General features: G+C 35.2%; 1 protein-coding gene across 2 annotated transcripts in view; it reads left to right on the forward strand.

Annotated features, from left to right (window-relative positions):
* Positions 1-280: 280 nt before the first annotated feature.
* The window catches only part of KLHL5 (kelch like family member 5), a 160,841-nt gene continuing 141,820 nt past the window's right edge, over positions 281-19,301 (forward strand). Inside the window, exon 1 of one of the 2 annotated variants that reach the window (XM_016423281.2) lies at positions 281-717. The gene's annotated coding sequence lies outside the window, so the exon portion shown is untranslated. The remainder of the gene's footprint in view (positions 718-19,301) is intronic. The other variant, XM_056802543.1, reaches the window with a different exon arrangement.

A 19,301-nucleotide genomic window follows, 5' to 3' on the forward strand; every position in this document is an offset into this window, starting at 1 on the left:
CTCCCGCAAGCTTCGAGGGGGGGTACCTATTCTTAACCCCTCCTCCTCAGGAATGCTTAAATCTGTCTGGGGGAGGGGAGAACAGGATCTTGGTCAGACGGGGCGGAGCCGCGAACGTGACGTCCCCCTTGTCCTGTCCCTCTATTCCCCCACCACCCCCGCTTCCAGGCTACCACAAACCGCCTTCACTAGCAGTTGGTTTAACGGGTAAACAAAACACTGCCCGCGCGCTCTACAACCGGTCTCGCGCAGGGCCTTCGGCCCCGCCCCACCCGAGCGCCATGGCGAGGGGGAGGGGTCGGGGGAGGGGCCCATCCTGCCGGGACCGAATTTCTCGCCCCTCCCCCTTCCTCCTCTGGGCCACTGATAAGAGTTGGTTTCCGAGCGGTCCCCTTGAAGGGAAGAGAGAGGGGCTGCTGCAGTGGCGCCACTTCCCCGACCCCCATCCCACCTCCCGGGCTTAGGCTTCCCAGAGTTGTCGAGGAGTCAGCCCCCAGACCCTCTCCTCCTGGGCCGGAGTGGGGGATGCCTGAGGAGGGGCTGAACAGCATCCCCGGGTTTAACTCCTCCTTCCCTCCTCTTCCTCTTCCCTCCTCCCTCCCTTCCTCCCCCCAACTCGGTCCCCCTGTTTTCCTTTTCTTTGCTCTCCTCCCTTCTTTCTCCCCTCCTATTCCCTCCCCCTCTGTAACCCAGGCTGCCTCGGAAGCAGGACTTGGGGTAAGTGTTAACCTCCTCTCCTCTGGCAGCGGTAGCTGCAGCTGCAGCCACAGCAGCTCCGGGGGACCTTCGGTTTCCATCCCTCCAGAAGCTCGGACCCGGGGTGGGAGGTGATGAGCTGGGGGACTCTCTTCTGGGAAAGGATTCCACGTGGGTGGACTGGGCGACAGACCCCTGAAAGTTCTCACCACCACCACCACCATCCTGGGACGGGGGTGTCCAGAGATTCTCTCCCAAACCCTCTTTTGGGACGAGGAATTCAGTGTCCAGAGCATCCTCTTTCCCTTCGCTGGAAGAAGCTCTGGAAACTTGAACTGTGACTGGAACATCATCTCATGCCACACTCAAGTTATTAAAGTTAAAGTTAAATACAGTGAGCATTAGCGGTCAGCCTGCCAGCCTAGAGGTGAAGAGGGGTGGCTTGCCATGTGGAATTGTTGCTTCTCCCCAACCCTGTTACAATTAGCTTTTTAAAAAGCTGGAGCCCTTTCACAATTTCCTCACGATCTACTGGGTCAAGTCAGGGCAACTAGAATTTATTAAACATCTACAATGTGCCACGCACTGTGCTAAAAAAAATCTGCCACCTGTGCACAGCTGTTGAAGTCTGTCTTTTTTTCTTTTTAATAGTTTTTAGACTTTTTTCCCCCTTTTTTAACAGTTTCCCCTTCGAAAAGATTATTTTATAAGGTACTTTGTACCTTGCAGAATACTTGAAATATACTTCAAAAAATTTCAATGCATAATTTTGGGGTGAAAAATACAAAAGGAAGTCGTTAGCTATTATTGTGCTGCTACTATTTTTATTTCAAGCAGCTGCTAGGTATTTCTATTAAACAGATGAATAACTGTTTTAGGTTATTTGAAAACTAGGAGAGAATCAAATACAGAATTAGTTCTTGATTCTAGGTACCTATTGGGTGAACTTCTTTATAAATGTAAGAGATTTGTCATAGGATGTTTATAGTTTTAATATAGTAAATTTGGACCAACTGCAGAGAAATAAAGCCTGAATTACAGGCTATTTATAAATAAAGTTAACATATTTTCACATAATCACATACTTTCAGAGTTAGGCTAACAGCTTGACTAGTAGAGGGCCTTATGCGACTGCTTTAATGAATCTTTGAACAATTTGTAATTAGCTTATCAATTTTGTATGTAAATAAGTATTTTAAACTATTCTTTTATGCTAATTAAGCACTGTTCATCCTTTTGATTTATCTTTGCCTGCCCCCAACTCACTTATGGTAAAAGGATTTGCTAAACAGATTTCAACTATCCCTTGGCAGTTAGCACAAATGAATTAGTGAAATCTAAATTAATTAAATTTTGCAGTATTAGATTTAGAGGACTGGGCAACAACAGTACTTCTCTTTATTTCTTGCATAGATCTTTACTAAAGATGATAGCAAAGAAGATGTTTTTTAAACTCACTAATTAGGTGAAGTGATTTTTAAAACTACAAATCTGTGGAGTACTTTTAACTAGGTGAATTTCTTGTTTGAGATACACTTGCAGCAGACAAATTGCTAAAATTGGCTTGTGCATTTTTAGGGAATATTAACAATGTATTTTTAAAAGGGAAAAACCAGCTTGATGTGTTTATATGTATACTGTTGCAGATGGATTTAATTTTTAAAAAATTTAAAAATCTGACCTTCTGTCTTAGAATAGATTCCAAGGCAGAAAATCAGTAAGGGCTAAACAGTTGGGGTTAAGTGATTTTGCCTACTGTCTTTGCTATGAAGTATCTGAAACCAAATTTGAACCCAGGTTGTCTAGACTTCAGGCCTGACTCTCTGTTTATTGTGCTGCCTTGATGCCCAGATTTAAAAGAGAACATAGTTGCTATTATCTGTTCAAAAAATTGTAATACCAGTAGTTATTTTGTATCACTTAAAAGGGCTTGTTATAAACCAGAAGACTGTCAAAATTAACTAACCCTTTTAAAAAAGTTTAACTTTCTTGGTTCTTAAGTGTTTTCAAGTATCAATCCCTCCACCATCTCCCTGACCCACTTAACATGTTCTTCCTTTAAAAAAAAAAGTTCAAATTGCAAGGACTCACCACCACCTCTAGTTCTTTTACACTATTTGGCAGCTTATTTCAGTGGGTACAGAGAGGGGAGTTTAGTGTGTAGATTACATCGATAATTTACTCAGTTTTCTCCTCTACACTTCCTCCTTTCCTACTAGAAGAAACATTGGTATAATTGATTTACAAACTTTTGAATCATTTCTCTAGATATATAAAAAAGTACCTTGTAATTGTCTTTCAAGGCTTTGTTCTTAGCCCACCTTTATACTCCCCCTAACCAATCATATCAACCCTTATTCTTTATATATCACCTTTACATAGATGACTCCCATCACAATCTGATCCAGCCTTCCTGCCCACCTTTATTTTGTGGTGCTTCCCTTACAAACTGTATGCTTTAGCCAAACTGGATCGCTTCAGTGTTTACTGTTCTTGCCATAGGAAATCTCATACTTGTGCAAGGAACCCTTCTCTATTCTTAATAACCATGTGTACACACACACAAACACACACACATATATGCACATACACCTCTTTTGAAATTCTTCCAAGGCCTAATCTCCTTCATGAAAACTTTCCTGATCACCCCAGCTAAAAGTAATTGTTCCCTCCTAAAATTCCTCAGAAAGCTATTTGTCTCATGTACTTCCTCATAGTCTAATATATATCCTACTTATTTATTTATACATATGTCTTATATCCTCCCTCCTAACCTCCACACACACTAAATTGTGAGCTCTTTGACAGCAAGAACTGTCTTTTTTTCTCTTTTTGCCTAGATCACAGTACAGTGCCTTTTACATAGTACAATACAAACAATAAGTATTTAGTGAGTGGAACATCAGAATTTGAGTTAACCTCTGAGAAAACCCCTTTTAAATATTCCAGATTACTTTTACATTCAAAAGAGCTTATGGAGGAGAGATTGGAGGCTTTGATAGGTGGCCTTTAGAGGGATGCTTAGAAAGAGTCAAACTTGCTGGGAGTAGAAAATATACTCACTATATGGGGAATTTCAACAATTAAAGATGTTTTGTAAATTACATCTTCTGCAGATATAAGATATCACTAAAATGATATCATCTTTGCTAAAACTTTTGAAGACATTCTTGTGGACATTCAATCAGTCAACAAATATTAAATGCCTCCTAAGTGCCAGACAGTAGAGATACAAAAAGGCATAAGAAAAATATAATTTTGAGCCAGTAGCAAGCAAGAATGGCAATTCTTCTCTTAACTATTTAATAATTAAGCCAGAGAAAGAATTAACTGTCTGAATTCTTTCAGGTATAAACTTTCAAGGAGCTAATTGGCCTCTTATATTTTAAAAAGTTTTTTCATTTTATAAAATACTTCATGGCTACTTTTCCTAATAGTTTGTATTATAACTTGTTATTTAGTCACTTCAGTTGTGTCTGACTCTTCATGGTCTCATTTGGGAAATTCTTGGCAAAGATACTAGAGTGGTTTGCCATTTCCTTCTCTACCTCATTTTATAGAAGAGGAAATGGAGGGAAATTATGTTAAGTGACTTGTCCAGGTTCTCACAGCTAGTAAGTATCTGAGGCTGGATTTGAAGTTTAAGGTCTTCCTGACTATAAGCCCCAATGCTCTATCTACTTCACTACCTATCTATAGGTAGCTACCTATCTATGCCTCATCCATTGTGGCTCTTATCCATATCTACCCATAAATCTTCCGATAAGGGGACCTCTCAACTTCTTTCTAGATTTCTCACATTTTGAGATTTCCAGGACAGGATTCATTCCAATTTTCTATCAGTTATCCTTGCTACATTTTCTATCCCACTTCTAGTGAATAAGTTATTGTTCTAATTATGTTGCAGCCTATTTACAATTATTGCACTTTTATTCATTAATCTTTGGGTGCTTACAATTTTTTATTGTTTTGAAATTGTGTTGTTCATAATTCGTAACTATATTACATCACCAGAAGACTAATAGTAGGTTTTTTTTAAATAAGTTTTTGTATTTCTGAGCAGCTTGGGATCATTGAGAGCATTGCATGTTTTTCCAAATACAGTCCAACTCACTCTATTTATCCTATTCATTATCTAGCTCACTATCAGCAGTACCTGTTCAAGATATATTTACCATGGGTCATTCCAGAATGCATACATAGACACTGTTCATGCCTTCCCACCTTTTCTTCTTATCTCTTTCTTCCTACCCTTCTCCCCTCCCTTCTTTCTTTCCTTGCCTGGGTCTATTCATCCCTCCTTAGGCAGCTTGGTGGCCCACCACTCCGAAGAGCAAAACTTTATTAACTTTAGTCCCAGTGCAGTTCTAAACTCAAATTTTCCACCAAGTAGCAGGGATTATAGATATTAAACCGCCATGTCCAGCCATATATTTGCTTTTTCTTATGCAGATTAAGATTGAACTCTTAAGTGGTTGCAGATTTCATTAGGCAGTTCTGGAGTATTCTGAGGATTAATGAAATAACTTCAGTGTCATTTGCAAGCACACATGTCTATAGGATTCCTCTTACATTCTCTGTGCTAGCTCATCTCCATAACAGTGAGAAGTACATTTAGAAGAATGTATCTCCTTGTTTTATGCCATTATCTTATTGTTAGGTTGAAAGTATCTTACATAAATTGATCAGCAAGCATTTATAAAGTGCCTACTATGTTTCAGGAAGTATGGAAAGAAGACAAAAATGAAATAGCCCTTAAAAAACTTAATTTCCTTGGCAGAGATAACAGGAACATAATAAGTATGTACAAAATATAAGACAAATACAAAGTAACTTTTCAAATGGAGAACAGCAGATGGAGGGAATTGAGAAAGGCTTCATGTTGAAGAAGGTCTTTGAGCAGAATTTTGAAGGAAACAGGATTTCTACCTTGCAAAGAGAGAAAACATTCCAGTCATGAGTGTAGCCAGTGTGGAGATGGGAGATGGGAGGAGTGTGAGAAATAGCAAGATAGATAATCTGGCTGAACTGCGGAGTGAAAGCAGTGGGGTAAGGTATAATAAAGTTTGAAAGGTAAGTTTTGTTCATATGTTGAAAAGCTTTAAAAGTGAACTCTGATCTAGAGGCAATAGAGTCATTCAAATTTCTTAAGTAGGGGAGTGAAATTAATCCAAAACACACCTTAACCCTTCTCCCCACTCTCCCAGGCCTTGGATTCTGTGTGATTCACAACACTCCCTACTGCTGTTAGAATCAGATTAAAAATTTTTTGGGAAATATTTAATAAAATAAGTAAAAATATATTAAATATAGGCGATATTAATAGTTTTATAAATCAACATGTAACCTGGCCCTGCAGGAATTCTTATATATGGTTTAGTGAGGGCATTTCTATTGGAATTTGACACCAATGATATAATCTGTATTTCAGGAAAATCACATTAGAAGCTATGTGTAAGATCTTGTATGCCTTTCTTTCAGTTGTGTAACACTGAAAATATATTCTTCTATAGTAATCCTTTGCAAAAAACCTAATTGTTCTCATCTCACATTTGCCTCAAAGATACTCTAGATTTGTGAGTAAACCCATTTTTATCAAGATTTTGGAAAAATAGGAAAGTAGGCATGTGAATCATTAGTTATTTATGTCCCAGTTGCTTTTTTAGGGAACTAATTCTGCTCAGGATTTTTTCAAATTATTTGGGTATCTTTAAACTTGATCCCTTGATGCTTTCAAAATTATGTTGCTTCTAATATGGATTTGTTCTGTTGTAGTTGGTATGATCTATCCTATCTCCTATCTCTTATTCTTATTTAACACCACTGTTTTTACTTTTTCAGACAGGTGCACATACAATACACATACAATACAAGGGGGACTGATATTTGAGTCCAAATATGTTGATGGTTTGTGTTATTGTTTCATTTTTCTGCCTCTTTTCTATCCTTGTTAAAGATTTATCTCTAAGTGTTTTTGGATTGAGGGAGTTGCAAGAGTTTTTTGGTAATTGTTTTATATCATTATACTTCTGTAGGAGATGGTGATAAATTCTGTATCTTCTTTTATCCATTTCTTACTTTTCACAATCAATAGGTTAAGTTGCAGTAATTATAATTATATAAGGTGTCTTCTCACCTATATTCTTCTAATTTGATAATTGACTTTTTATTTCATTTTTTGCAGTTATGTTTTATTTGGTAGTATATCTAAAATATAATAATTTTACTTTAGGTTATATTATGTGTTATTTGAATGAAAATATAATCTATAAATGCAACATTTTATAGAACTTAATTTAGAACTCTGTAATTCAGAATTCATAAAAACATAATCCCTTTTTAAGCTTATATGGCTACAAATATATAATATTTTTTAAAAATTTATATTTCAGTTTCTTAAATGTAACCTTGTAATCACTACTATTAATCGTAGTCAGTAAACATTTAGTAAGCACCTACTATGTGCCAGACATTGTGCTAAGCATAAGGAATACAAAAAAGACAAAAAAATAGACTCCTCTTAAGGGGATCATAATCTAATAGGAGAAAAACAAGCAGCTCTGTAGAAATTAGCTGTATATAGGATAAATAGGAAATAATTAGCAAAGGGAAAACATTTCGATTAAGAGGGGTTGGGAAAAGTTTTTCCTGTGTAGAGGATGAGATTTCAGTTGGAATTTGAAGGAAACCACAAGATAAAAATGAAAAGGGAAAAGTATTTTTGGCATGGGATATGCCAAAGAAAATGCCCAGAATCAAGGGATGGAGTATCTTGTTCATGGAACAGCCAAGAGCAAACCTTTTAGAGAGGGAGTACCAGGTGCTGCCCCCCACCCCACCCCCTAGAACAAGTACATTGCCCTGCCTCACCACCACACCCCCTCTTGCAACCTCATGAATCCCCCTTAACATGGACAGGGGAGGGAAGAAGTACTCCCATTGGGCTGCTGGGCAAAAAGTGGGTAAAGTGAAGAATGTCCTTAAGCACATGGAGAGGGGGAGGGAGAAAGCTTTGCTTCCAGTCCCTCTGACTTTCTAGTAACAAACTCTGGGGAGCAACTGCCAACATGCCCAAAGAGAGGGCTCTGTATGCTCTTTGTGGCACACGTACCACAGGTTCGCTGTCACTGTTGTAGAGCCACCGGATCCAGAAGTATGTGGTGGGAAGTAATGTACAAGAAGACTAGAAAAGTAGTGGGGCAGGGAAGGGGAGGCCAGGCATTGAAGCCAAACAAAAGATTATTTATTTATTTTTTAAACCCTTACCTTCTGTCTTGGAGCCAATATTGGCTCCAAGGCAGAAGAGTGGTAAGGGCTAGGCAATTGGGGTCAAGTGACTTGCCCAGGGTCACACAGCTGGGAAGTGTCTGAGGCTAGATTTGAACCTAGGACCTCCCATCTCTAGGCCTAGCTCTCAATCCACTGAGCTACCCAGCTGCCCCTAAACAAAAGATTTTATATTGTATCCTGGAGGCAATAGAAAGCCTCTGGAGTTTATTGAGTAGAGAGACAGACAGAGTTGAACCTTAACCTGCATTCTTATACTTTGTATTGATTCAATTTAATCACTTTCTAAAGATTTGTCTTGAATTCTTTTGCTTTGCTATATTTTAATAACAGCTTTAGGGCTTATAACTGTAGGCACCAATAGTCCCTGCTACATGGGGAGGAATGAATCTACTATTTCTTATCATTGGCTCTTTGTCATAGAAAACTATGACCAAAGCATCAAGTCATGACCACTTTGTTAAGCCCAGGGGTCACTTTTGGGTTGGTTGTATTTCATCTAAAGAACCCTTTGGGGGCAGCTGGGTAGTTCAGTGGATTGAGAGATAGGCCTAGAGACTAGAGGTCCTAGGTTCAAATCTGACCTCAGACACTTTCTGGTTGTGTGACTCTGGGTAAGTCACTTAACCCAGTATTGATTCTAAGACAGAAGGTAAGGGTTTAAAAAATAAATTTAAAAATATCAAGAACTCTTTAACTTAATGTACACTTTTACATTTCATAAGTAATATCCAGCACAGACACAAAGGACTAAAAGAGAGGTACTGTAGCTAAAGAATCATTTTCTTCAGAAATCAATATTTGGACACTGACTGCCTGGAGTTTTCTAACTATACTGTTATTGAATGGCAGAACAGGGCTCCAGTTATCCATATGTATCAAGGGACTTTCATCCTTAGCAGTGAAATAAAGTCTGTGAAGTTTAGGTACATATATCTCTTCATGGCTGATGTTATTGGGTTATTAAGTACAAAGCAGCTATTAGGAACCCCAGGGGCATTCTGATTCTTGGCTGGTAGGTCACAGTGGTTAACTTAGTATCTCATTTTGTTCTTATATTGAAACTAAACTATCAGGAAACTGGCTTGAGTGAGGCCCATCTCAGAACACTATTTCATTTTTGTGAAAATCAAATGAGACAAGTGCTTTGTTTGCAAACTTTAAGGTGCTATATAAATGCCAACTTTTATTATTATTACCTTTATTTTTGTACCAGATCCAGTGTAGGGAACTACCAATTAAGTAAGTGGGTCAACATCTGCCCTTCAGATTTGTACTCTTAGAAAATTGACTGATTCTAAGAGGTTAATTTTTTGCCCAGCATTACAGAGTAGTATTTGACAGAGGCAGTATTTAATCATTGGGCTTTGCTGAATTCAAATTGGGCATTTTCCCCCCTACATCACACCACTACCCTAACCAAATGAGAATAGAAACAACTAGATATTGACATTTAAAGAATTTTATATAATTTCTTACATAAATACTATGATGTCTGTAAGAGTAAAGTCTTAATGTAATAAAAAAAAATAAGTCCTTGGCTGTTACTTTCAAAATATGTTGTAAGCAAAATAGTTTTATTTACTCAGATGATGAAAATGTTGTTATTGGCATTATAACTATAATCTCATTTTTCTCATCTTTTCCAATGAAGTTCAAATAAAAAGGTTTCAAGAAAAGGTCGCTACTTGCTATTATTGTTTCATGTTTCTTGTTCTACAGATTGTCATATCGGCAGATAAAATAACTTCCTCTGATTAGGTATAATTTTTCAAGTTTACATTAAGTTAATAGTTCAACCTCCTAGCTGTGTGACCCTGGGCAAGTCACTTAACTGCCATTGCCTAGTCCTTACTGCTCTTCTGCCTTGGAATCAATACCAAGTATTGATTCCATGATGGAAGGTAAGGGTTTAAAAAAATGAAAAAAAAAGTTAATAGTTCAGATTTTGGAAGTTTGTTTTCATTTCTTATTTTGTTTAAACTAGGTTTAGGATTGAAGCTATTTTTCATGATTATCCTTTCATCATTTCCAACATTAGTCTTTAGAATGACTTGGAGTTAAAGATACCTTTGACCAAAAGCAGTATACCACAGTATACCATTAAGATGTGGGATATTTCCAAGTTTATTGTGATCCAGTATTGACACATAATGAAAATACTCATGTCTTCTGCCCATTTGAGTTTTGCCTTTGGATTTTCTCTCTTAAGTGGTTAGTATTATCAGTGCTGAAGCATTTCATTTCTAGCAGGTGGGGTATTGGTATTTATGATTTGCCCTACTGTATTTGGCACATAATAGGTGGTAACTAAATGCATATTTGTTGATTGATTGATTATGATGTCAGAATACAAAGTAGTACGACCTTTGCCTCCTTGTGTCCTGCTAATCATTATGAAGGTTTCTAATAGGGCCAGCCTATATAACCTTTGTGCTGCCCTCTCTCATTCTCAGATTCAAGTATCAATAATAATCGGAATGCTAACGTAATTAATGGTCTTGTCAGAATCCAGTTCATTAGCATTTCAGTGTCCTCATCAGGTCTTCACACTTATCATAATGGTTTCAGTCCACATGATGTCCCTACTGTACAATCATCTTAGTTGGTATTCCCCTACTTTGCCATTTTCCTCCCACCCCTCATGGTACAAACAATGAATTAGACTTTGAGGAGGTTAATAATGTCATTATTATTACCGTTTATGTCTGTTTTCCACACCTGCCTCCTTATTAGCTTCTGTAATTTTGATGAAGTTTAAATTTTAAAAGTATTGACAATGCAAGAATACAAACTTCAGAAAAAGGTTGGAGGGTGGGGAGAAGTAGTTAACTCAGAGGGCAGAAATGACTTACTTTCTCTTTGTTTTCTTTTTTTTTTATCTTCCATAGAGATGTTGGGGCCCATTTTCCAAGTAAGAAGGGGAATTTTTTTTTTATTTTTCTCTGAATTATTTTATTTTCTATCTGAACATGCCACTTCTAAAATGAAGGCATCCATTAGATTTCTTGTTCATAAGGAGAAGGTTGCCTAATCAATCTAATTAGATAGTTGAAAAGGGTAATACTTTTAATCTGTAGAATGCTATGACTAGTTGTAAGAAAATTTAATATTCATGCTTGCTTTGATTTATAGTATCGAAGCACTGCGGTTAAAATTTAATGGATATATTTTTAAAAATAAACATCTGTAGCATCATAACTAACATACAAGGTTATTTTTTTTTTGGTTTTCCTTAATTTTTTTCTTCAAGGAATGGTTCAATTATGAGGGATTTATTGGAAAATGACAGGTGGAAATGCTTGAATGAAAATTTTTTTAATGATATTTAAAATGTAAGCAGAATTTCTGACATGTTAAGAACTAACTTTGTCAGTTGAAGACTTTATCATGCTTATTATTTTATTCAGTTCATGAGTCTGTATCACAGAATTTTAAAAGTAGAAGTAGTTTCTTTTAAAAAAATTAGGTCCATAGAAGTTGTAGCTTTTCTATAGTCAGTTGTAATCAGAATAGGAACAGGAATTTAGAACTCCTGACTTCTAATCTAATAACCTTTCCACAATACCATAATTTAACAGGAAAATAATTTTGAATTAACTTTTTAAAATGTTTCCAGTAAATACCTTGCATATTTTGGGTATATTTTTTGAATAATGATGGAACTTGTACATAGATAAAAGTGTTGGAAAATACTAACTAACTTTAATCAACTAAATACTTCTGTTGGATTTTAATGGCAAAATTCACCACTAGTTCTTTTCCTACCTAATTGACAACTTCTTAGTCTTCTTGGATGGATATCTTCTACCTTCTGTTTCATTAGGTATTATTGCCTATGGTTCTGTCTGAGCCTTCCTTCTATCTCTACACAAGATGACTTCTAGGTCTGTGTATCCAGTCTTAATCTCTTCCCTGAACTACAGTTCTTAAATATTATCTTGACCCAACCATGAGGAAATTATCTCATTTTAATTTAGAAATTCTGTGTTTCAAATGCACTTATAGACAGGGTATTGTTGGGTTATGCTTTCTAATTCATTCTGCTACCCAAATCCTTTTTATGAGCTCATCCTTTTCCCATTCACTGTTGTGATTATTATTTCCCTGTATCATTTCCACTTATGAGAAAAGGAAATAATTTTATCAATACATAACCCATAATTGAAATAATTTCTTTCTAATGCTCATCTCTTTTCACCATGCCTAGGCTCTAATATCTTTTTTATACTTTATCTCTTTTTTAACCCCACTTTATGATACTACTCTGGAGTTGAAATTTGCTTTGCTTATGACTGTTTCCTGTCCTTCGATGAATGAACATTTTATTAAATGCCTAATATGATACAGGCACTAGGGATAGAAAAAGAGGTAAGAGACAATCCCTACCCTCAAGGAGCTTACAGTTAAATGGGGGAGACAACATACAAATAAATACAAAGCAAACTATACAGGATAGATAGGAAATAATTAACAGAGGGAATGTATTAGAATTAAGATGGATTGGGGAAAACTTCAAGTAAAAAATGAGATTGTAATTTAAAGGAAGCCAGGGAGGTTAGTAAGTGGGGGAGGGGATAGCCAGTGTCACTGAATTAAAGAGTATGTGCTAGGGAGTAAGCTTTAAGAAGACAATAAAAGTAGAAGGGGATTAGCTTATGAAGGGCTTTGAATACCAAACATAGTATTTTATTTGATGCTAGAAGCAATAAGGAGCCAATGGAATTTATTGAATGTATATGTGGCAGGAGTGTGTGTGACATGATCTTTTGGAAAAGCACTTTAGTGGCTGAATGGAGAATGAATTGGAGCTGGGAGAGACTTGAGGCAGGCCAACCCATCACTTGGGTATTGCAATATATTGTGCAGCTGTCAGGTGATGAGGTACACCAGAGTGGTAGCAATGTCAGAGGAGAGTAGGAGGCATATTTGGGAGATGTTAAGAAGATAAAGGCAGTAGACCTTGACAACTAGATATAAGGGATGGGGGTAAGAAATAGTGAGGAGTTGAGAATGAAAAATGAAACTCCTCGGTTGTGAGCCTGAAGGATTTGGAGGATGGTGTTGCTTTCTCCAGGAGATAGGGGAAAGTAAGAGGAAGCAGAGATTTGGGGGGGAAAGGTACTACAGTTCATTTTGTCTCCTGGATATCTAGTTCAAGATGTCCTTGCTTTTTTTGCCTGTTGCATAAAATATATTTTTATACCAAACATGTTTACATGTTTGTTTAAATCGCCTATGTCCAGTTCACCAAAGAGTGAGATTCATGAAATACCTACATCACATTCCTATTATATGTACATATATTCTTCTTGCATTCCATTTTTGAGAAATAGCCATTTCTTCCCCCTTCATTTCTTCCTTAATTCATTACTTTCCTCTTTTTTCCTTGCCTATTAAAACTAACAGAATGAAAAAAAAAACCTATCCCATGTTCCATGTTTGTTTTATTTAACTTCCTCTGTGACTTTTTGATATTGCAAGATTATGAAGAGATAATTTGCCTTTTCTCCCCATTAGAATATAAGTACTTTTATCATCATTTACTTCCTTCCATTTACTCAAATATATTTACCTTTTTAGTTTTCTCTTGACTAATGTTCACATTTCAGACTTTTGATTTAGCTCTGGACGTTTTATCAGAAATGCTTGAATATCTAGTAAGGATCCACTTCTTTCCCAGTAGGATTATATTCAGTTTTTCAGTTTAAGTTATTTTGGGTTGTAAGCCTTTATTTTTGCTTTTTTTTTTGATATTCTTAGATTTTTTCCCCCTTTATTAATGATGCAACTTAGTCTTGTGTTGACCCTGACTTTGGTTCCTTTCTGGCTTCTTGCTAAACTGTTTGACTATATATTTGATTAGGAAGCTTTGGATTTTGACTCTAATAATTCTAAGATTGTTCAATTTGAGGTTTCTCTCAGGAGGTAATTGGTGAATTCTTTCTATTTTTTTTTCTCCTTGCTCTTAACTGCTCAGGTCTATTAGAACTATTCATTTATGATTTCTGGAAATCAAGAATTCTGATTTTTAAGTTATTTCTTCTCAACTCATTTTCCAGGTCATTGATTATTTTTTTCCCATTTTTCAACCCTCTTCACTTTGCTCTATTATTTCTTCCTTTTTCATGAAATAATTGAGTTTTATTTGCCCCATTTTTCTGGGACTCCTCTAGTTGTATATGAGCTTCTACTTTCTATTCTTTCCAGAACTCTAATTTCATTAATTATTTTTTCCTCTTGCTTCATTTATTTCAGCCAGTCTTGTAGTTCTTATGGCTCAGCCATTTTTTTTTCTCTTGAGACTCTATTTACAGTTTTAGGAGGCTATTATCTTCATTTGGGTTTACTTTTTGGACTTTTCTTAAGCCATAATTATTTCTTAATTGTGTCTAGTGGTGTTTCCCCCCCTTTATTTATATTCACAGCCTCTAGTTTTTAGTACTCTGTCCTCAGACCAGTTCCCTCTTCATTCTTATATACATCAGGTAGACACTGGTCCTCTCCCCTTTGTAGGGTGTGTATGCTGTCTATTCTAGATGGAGCAACTGGTATAAAACTCCTAACTTTTCCTAGCTTCTTTCTTAGTTTATATGCATGCAGGCATGTGCGTAAACAGACACAGACATGGACACAGACACAGACACACACACACACACACAACTTTTCTCACATATTCTCTTTCAATTAAACAAATATGTTTTATTGAGTACTTTTCTGACTGGCCCATTCTGATTTCCAGGGCATTCAGTTCTTTCATGAGATTTTGAATCATGTTTTTTAAGATTTCAATTTTTCTTACAATTCTTTCCTCCCATATTTTCATTTTGTTCAAATACTCCTGAAGTTCTATAGTAGGACACTACTAATTCTAAGGCTTATCTAGACTTGTGTTGGGGCCACTGTTGTCTTTGAATTTTAGCTCCTGAAATTTCTTAAACCAAGCTATTTTCTAATGATTATTAGTCGTTGTCCTGGTTTGCTTATCTCATTCCCTTCAGTCTCTAATTGGCATCAAGTTTTTAAAAATTCATAAGAAAAGTTAAAGTATTAAGTTATACATTGTATGATGGAATAAAGGCAGAAACAGAAAGAAATGTAAATCTCAGCCCTTGTTTTTTTTATTTCAATAAAAAATTTTAATTGACATTTATTATTTATTATCAAATTTACTTATTTAATCTAACATTATTCATCATTGAAATGTTTTGATGAGTACACTTTCTAAAAAATGTTGGCCATCAACTTTAAATACTGAACTTAAAAAAATGTTTTACAGTTTTATGAAAAAATTTTTCTCTGCTTTAGTTAGGTTATGATGCTCATAATTTAACTTTTTCATGATGTCTCAATGTCATAATTATAAAAATATTTTATTGTTAAATAATATTGTGATACTCTTAAATGACTATTAGAGTATAGTAGGTTTTGCACTGAACATCCCCAGGGCTATTGCACTACTAGTTTCTATTTCTTTTGCCTATTTATTGTCAAACTGTCACTTCTTATGGTCCTCCCTTCACTATATCTTATCTATTGTCTGTGACATAGAACAATTGAAGGTCAACATAGTTTGCTTGAGGTGTGATATAATGTAAATGTAGTGTTATTGTAATAAATGAAGTGTTATTGTAGATTTTGGCATAGGTTAGAAATAGCACATACAATTTATTTATCAGATTAGCAAAATTTACTAGTAAAGTTTTCAATATCATAGATATTATACTTGTTCATAAAAAAATGATAACACTAGAAATTAAGTGCTTTGATGGTTCTGTATGGAAAAAGAAAAAAATGAAGTGCCACACTTATGTGTCATTTAGGATCAAGCCAAATGAGATGTAAAGCATTTTTTATTCATTCTGTCCCTCTTTTGTTACTAGTCATATTTTTCTTATCTTTTCTGCCACTAATAGCCTTGAGAATAAAACTATTATTTGTTTGTTGTAGAACATAATGCTTTTTGTATTCTTGATAACTATTAAGTGGTAATAAAGATTATAATTCTCTTAATAATGATAAATGGTAAAAAGAATAGATGGAGTATTCACAGAATTTACTTTTTAAATAAGTTATTTCTAAACTAATATCAGGTGTCCGAGTATGATTATTAATAGATGTAACTAATCTAAAACAAGAAAAATTTTATGTATAATTTCTATAATTATTTAATCTATTATAAATAGATAACAATAAATTATAAACAAATTAGTAATAGAGCTAGAAATTATTTTCTCATGGTTAATTAGTAATATCAAGCCTCAAAAATACATACTTAATATACATTATATATGGTAATAATTAGGTTCAACTCATAGTTCCCCTAGCATGGTATTCTTAAGTCATTGGCACCAACCCTTTTTATGTTAGAACATGATAGTTTTCCATTATGATGACCTCAAAAAGTTAAAGATATGCATAAAATTGTGCTGATCTCCTATCAGTCCAGTTCTCCCCAACTTCGCTATCTTTTTCCCTTTCCAGTGCATCTTTTAGATTTTAGTACACCGACAATATATTTAACCCCCAAATTCCAGTCTAACCATATTCTCTCTCTGTTCAAAAGATATTAATGGTTTTCCATTGGCCACATAACTTTTGTTTCCAACTTTAGGACTCAAGGAACCATAAGAACTATAGAAAGGTCAGGGAAGCTCCTCAGGAATAAAACAGAACAAAATGAAATCTTTATTTCTCAGTCTGCTAGATAAGCATAAAACAATGTACCTGTTATTGTATAGTCTCATATTTTACTATTTATTACAGCTTAAAGAATTTTGGATTTGAAGTTAAACAACATGGGTTTTGAATCCTGATTGTGCTAAATACATAAACTTGGACAAGTCACTTAATCTTCCTGAGCCTCAGTTTCCTTCTTTGTAAAATTTGGGGATTGGACTAGATGATGTTTGAAGTCTCTTCATTGAATATTTGCTTTTGTGATCTTATTTCTTAAGGAAATTGTCCCTTAAAGCCAAGCTGAAATCAGTTTAACTCTTTGTTTCATAAATACTCACATTTTCCTTCTTTAGTGTCTTGTTCAGAATGGTCAACCTACCTGGAGTGCTTTACTCCTTTCCATTTTTTTCCAAGTCTTCATAATATTTAAAAATACAATTTACAAATTCTGTGTAGATATAATTTTTTAATAATTATAAGGTCCATATTCTTTTTCTCCCTCCTTCTGCTCCCCTATCCCCAAGATGGTGGGCAATATAATATTATACCATGCAACACATAGTTTCATGTTCATTGTGTTGTGAGAGAAGACATATCACATTATATTAGTAAAAAACTCATCAAGGAAATGAAGTGAAAAATTATATACTTAAGTCTGCATTCACACTCCATCAGTTCTTTCTATGGTGGTATAAAGCCTTTTTCATTGTAAGGCCCCTGGAGTTGTCTTGGATCATTGCCCTGCTGATAATAGTCAAGTCATAGTCAATTAGCATATTTTATTGCTATTACTGTACACAAAGTTCTCCTGGTTCTGCTCACTTCATTTTAAATCACTTCACATAAGTCGTTCCAAGCTTTTGGGGATCTTCCTGTTCATCATTTCTAATTGAATAGTAGTATTCTTTTACATTCATATACCACAATTTATTCAACCCTTCCCCAATTGATGAATTTTCCTTCAGTTCCAATTCTTTACCACAACAAAAATAGCCACTTTAAATATTTTTGTAGGGCCTTTTTGCCCATCTTTGGGACACAGACCTAGTAGTGGTATTGTAGACTGAAAGGTAGGCACAGTTTTATGGTCCTTTGGCCATCATTCAAAATTGCTCTCCAGAATGGTTGTATCAGTTCATGCCTCCATCACAGTATATCACTTCCCCAATTTTCCCACATCCCCTTCAATATTTATCCTTTTCCCTTTTTGGTCTTATTAGTCTGATAGGTGTGAAGTAGCATCTCAGATTTGTTTTAATTTGGATTTCTCTAATAATTATTTTGAACTTTTTTATATGACTAAAGATGGTTTTAATTTCTTCATCTGAGAACTTTCTATTCATATCCTTTGACCATTTATCAATTGGGGAATGCTTTGTAATATTATAAATTTGACTCAGTTCTCTATATATTTGAGAAAAAAGGCTATAAATTTTTTCCCAGTTCATTGTTTCCCTGGTAATCTTGGTTGCATTGGTTTTGTTTGTGCAAAACTCTTTTTAATTTAATGTAGTCAGAATTCTCTATTTTACATCCTATAATGTTATCTATGTTGTTTGGTCATAAATTCTTCCTTTATCTGTAGGACCCCTAGCTATTTTCCCATTTGAAACCTACCTATATTTAAAGATCCACTTCAAATTTCACATCATCCATTCTTCCTTGAACATTTCCTCTTCTCCAAGTCCTATATCCTTTTTCTGATTGTAAGCTCATTAAAAGCGGTGATAAAGTTTTATATTTTTTTCATAACTCAGATGGGACCCAACACAGTACTTTGTTATTCTCACTGAAGAAATGTTTGTTTGATTGAACAGAAATATACTTTTCTTTAGTTAGAGGGTAAGCTGGGATTTTTTTTTTAATTTTGGACTTAAACTCCGCCAAAAAACTGTCTTGATTGTCTGTGCTTCCTTCTGTTTTCCTCTACATCTTGAAAAATGTTACGGGTCCTTTTTTTTTTTGCCATAACTGTTCCAAACCTCTTCTCTCCCCTAGCACCCTCTGTGAGAGAGAGAGAGAGAGAATAACTATTGTCACACAAACACATGAAAGAAGCAAAATGAATCACAATGGCTAAATTTAAATGTATATATGCACCATTTGTTGATTATCTATCAGGAAGAAGGAAACAAAGAAGGAAACATAAGTCATCTGAAGATATGGATTGTCATTGCATTGATCTGGGATAATTAAGTAATTAAAAGTTTGGGTTTTTTTTTTTAATAGTATTGCCCTGATTCCCACTTCCCTCTGTATCTGTTCATTATTACCCTGGATTCTCTGAAAGTGTCTCTTAGATCATGGGGCACCACACTATTCCTTTAAATATAAAGTTTGTTCATCCATTCCCCAGCTGTCTAGTTGCCTTTTTTTTTCCTTTCTAGTTCCCCTTTAAATAACTCCTTTTGAGATCAGGAATTTTGTTTTGCTTGTCACCTTGCTTTCCCCAGTATTATCTTCCTCCTTAACCCATTATACCTTCATTATTCCTAGTTTTGTTGTTGTTGTTAAGTTGCATGTATTTTTACACCTCTTTGTATTTGTTTTAATCTTCTTTTTTAGTTTCAGATAAAAGTGAATTTTTATCCAATTTTATCCAATGCCTGTTCCTTTTAATTCTCTTATGTTTTTATATT

The sequence above is a fragment of the Monodelphis domestica genome, chromosome 6 (genome assembly GCF_027887165.1).
Source record: "Monodelphis domestica isolate mMonDom1 chromosome 6, mMonDom1.pri, whole genome shotgun sequence".
NCBI classification, from domain to species: Eukaryota; Metazoa; Chordata; class Mammalia; order Didelphimorphia; family Didelphidae; genus Monodelphis; species Monodelphis domestica.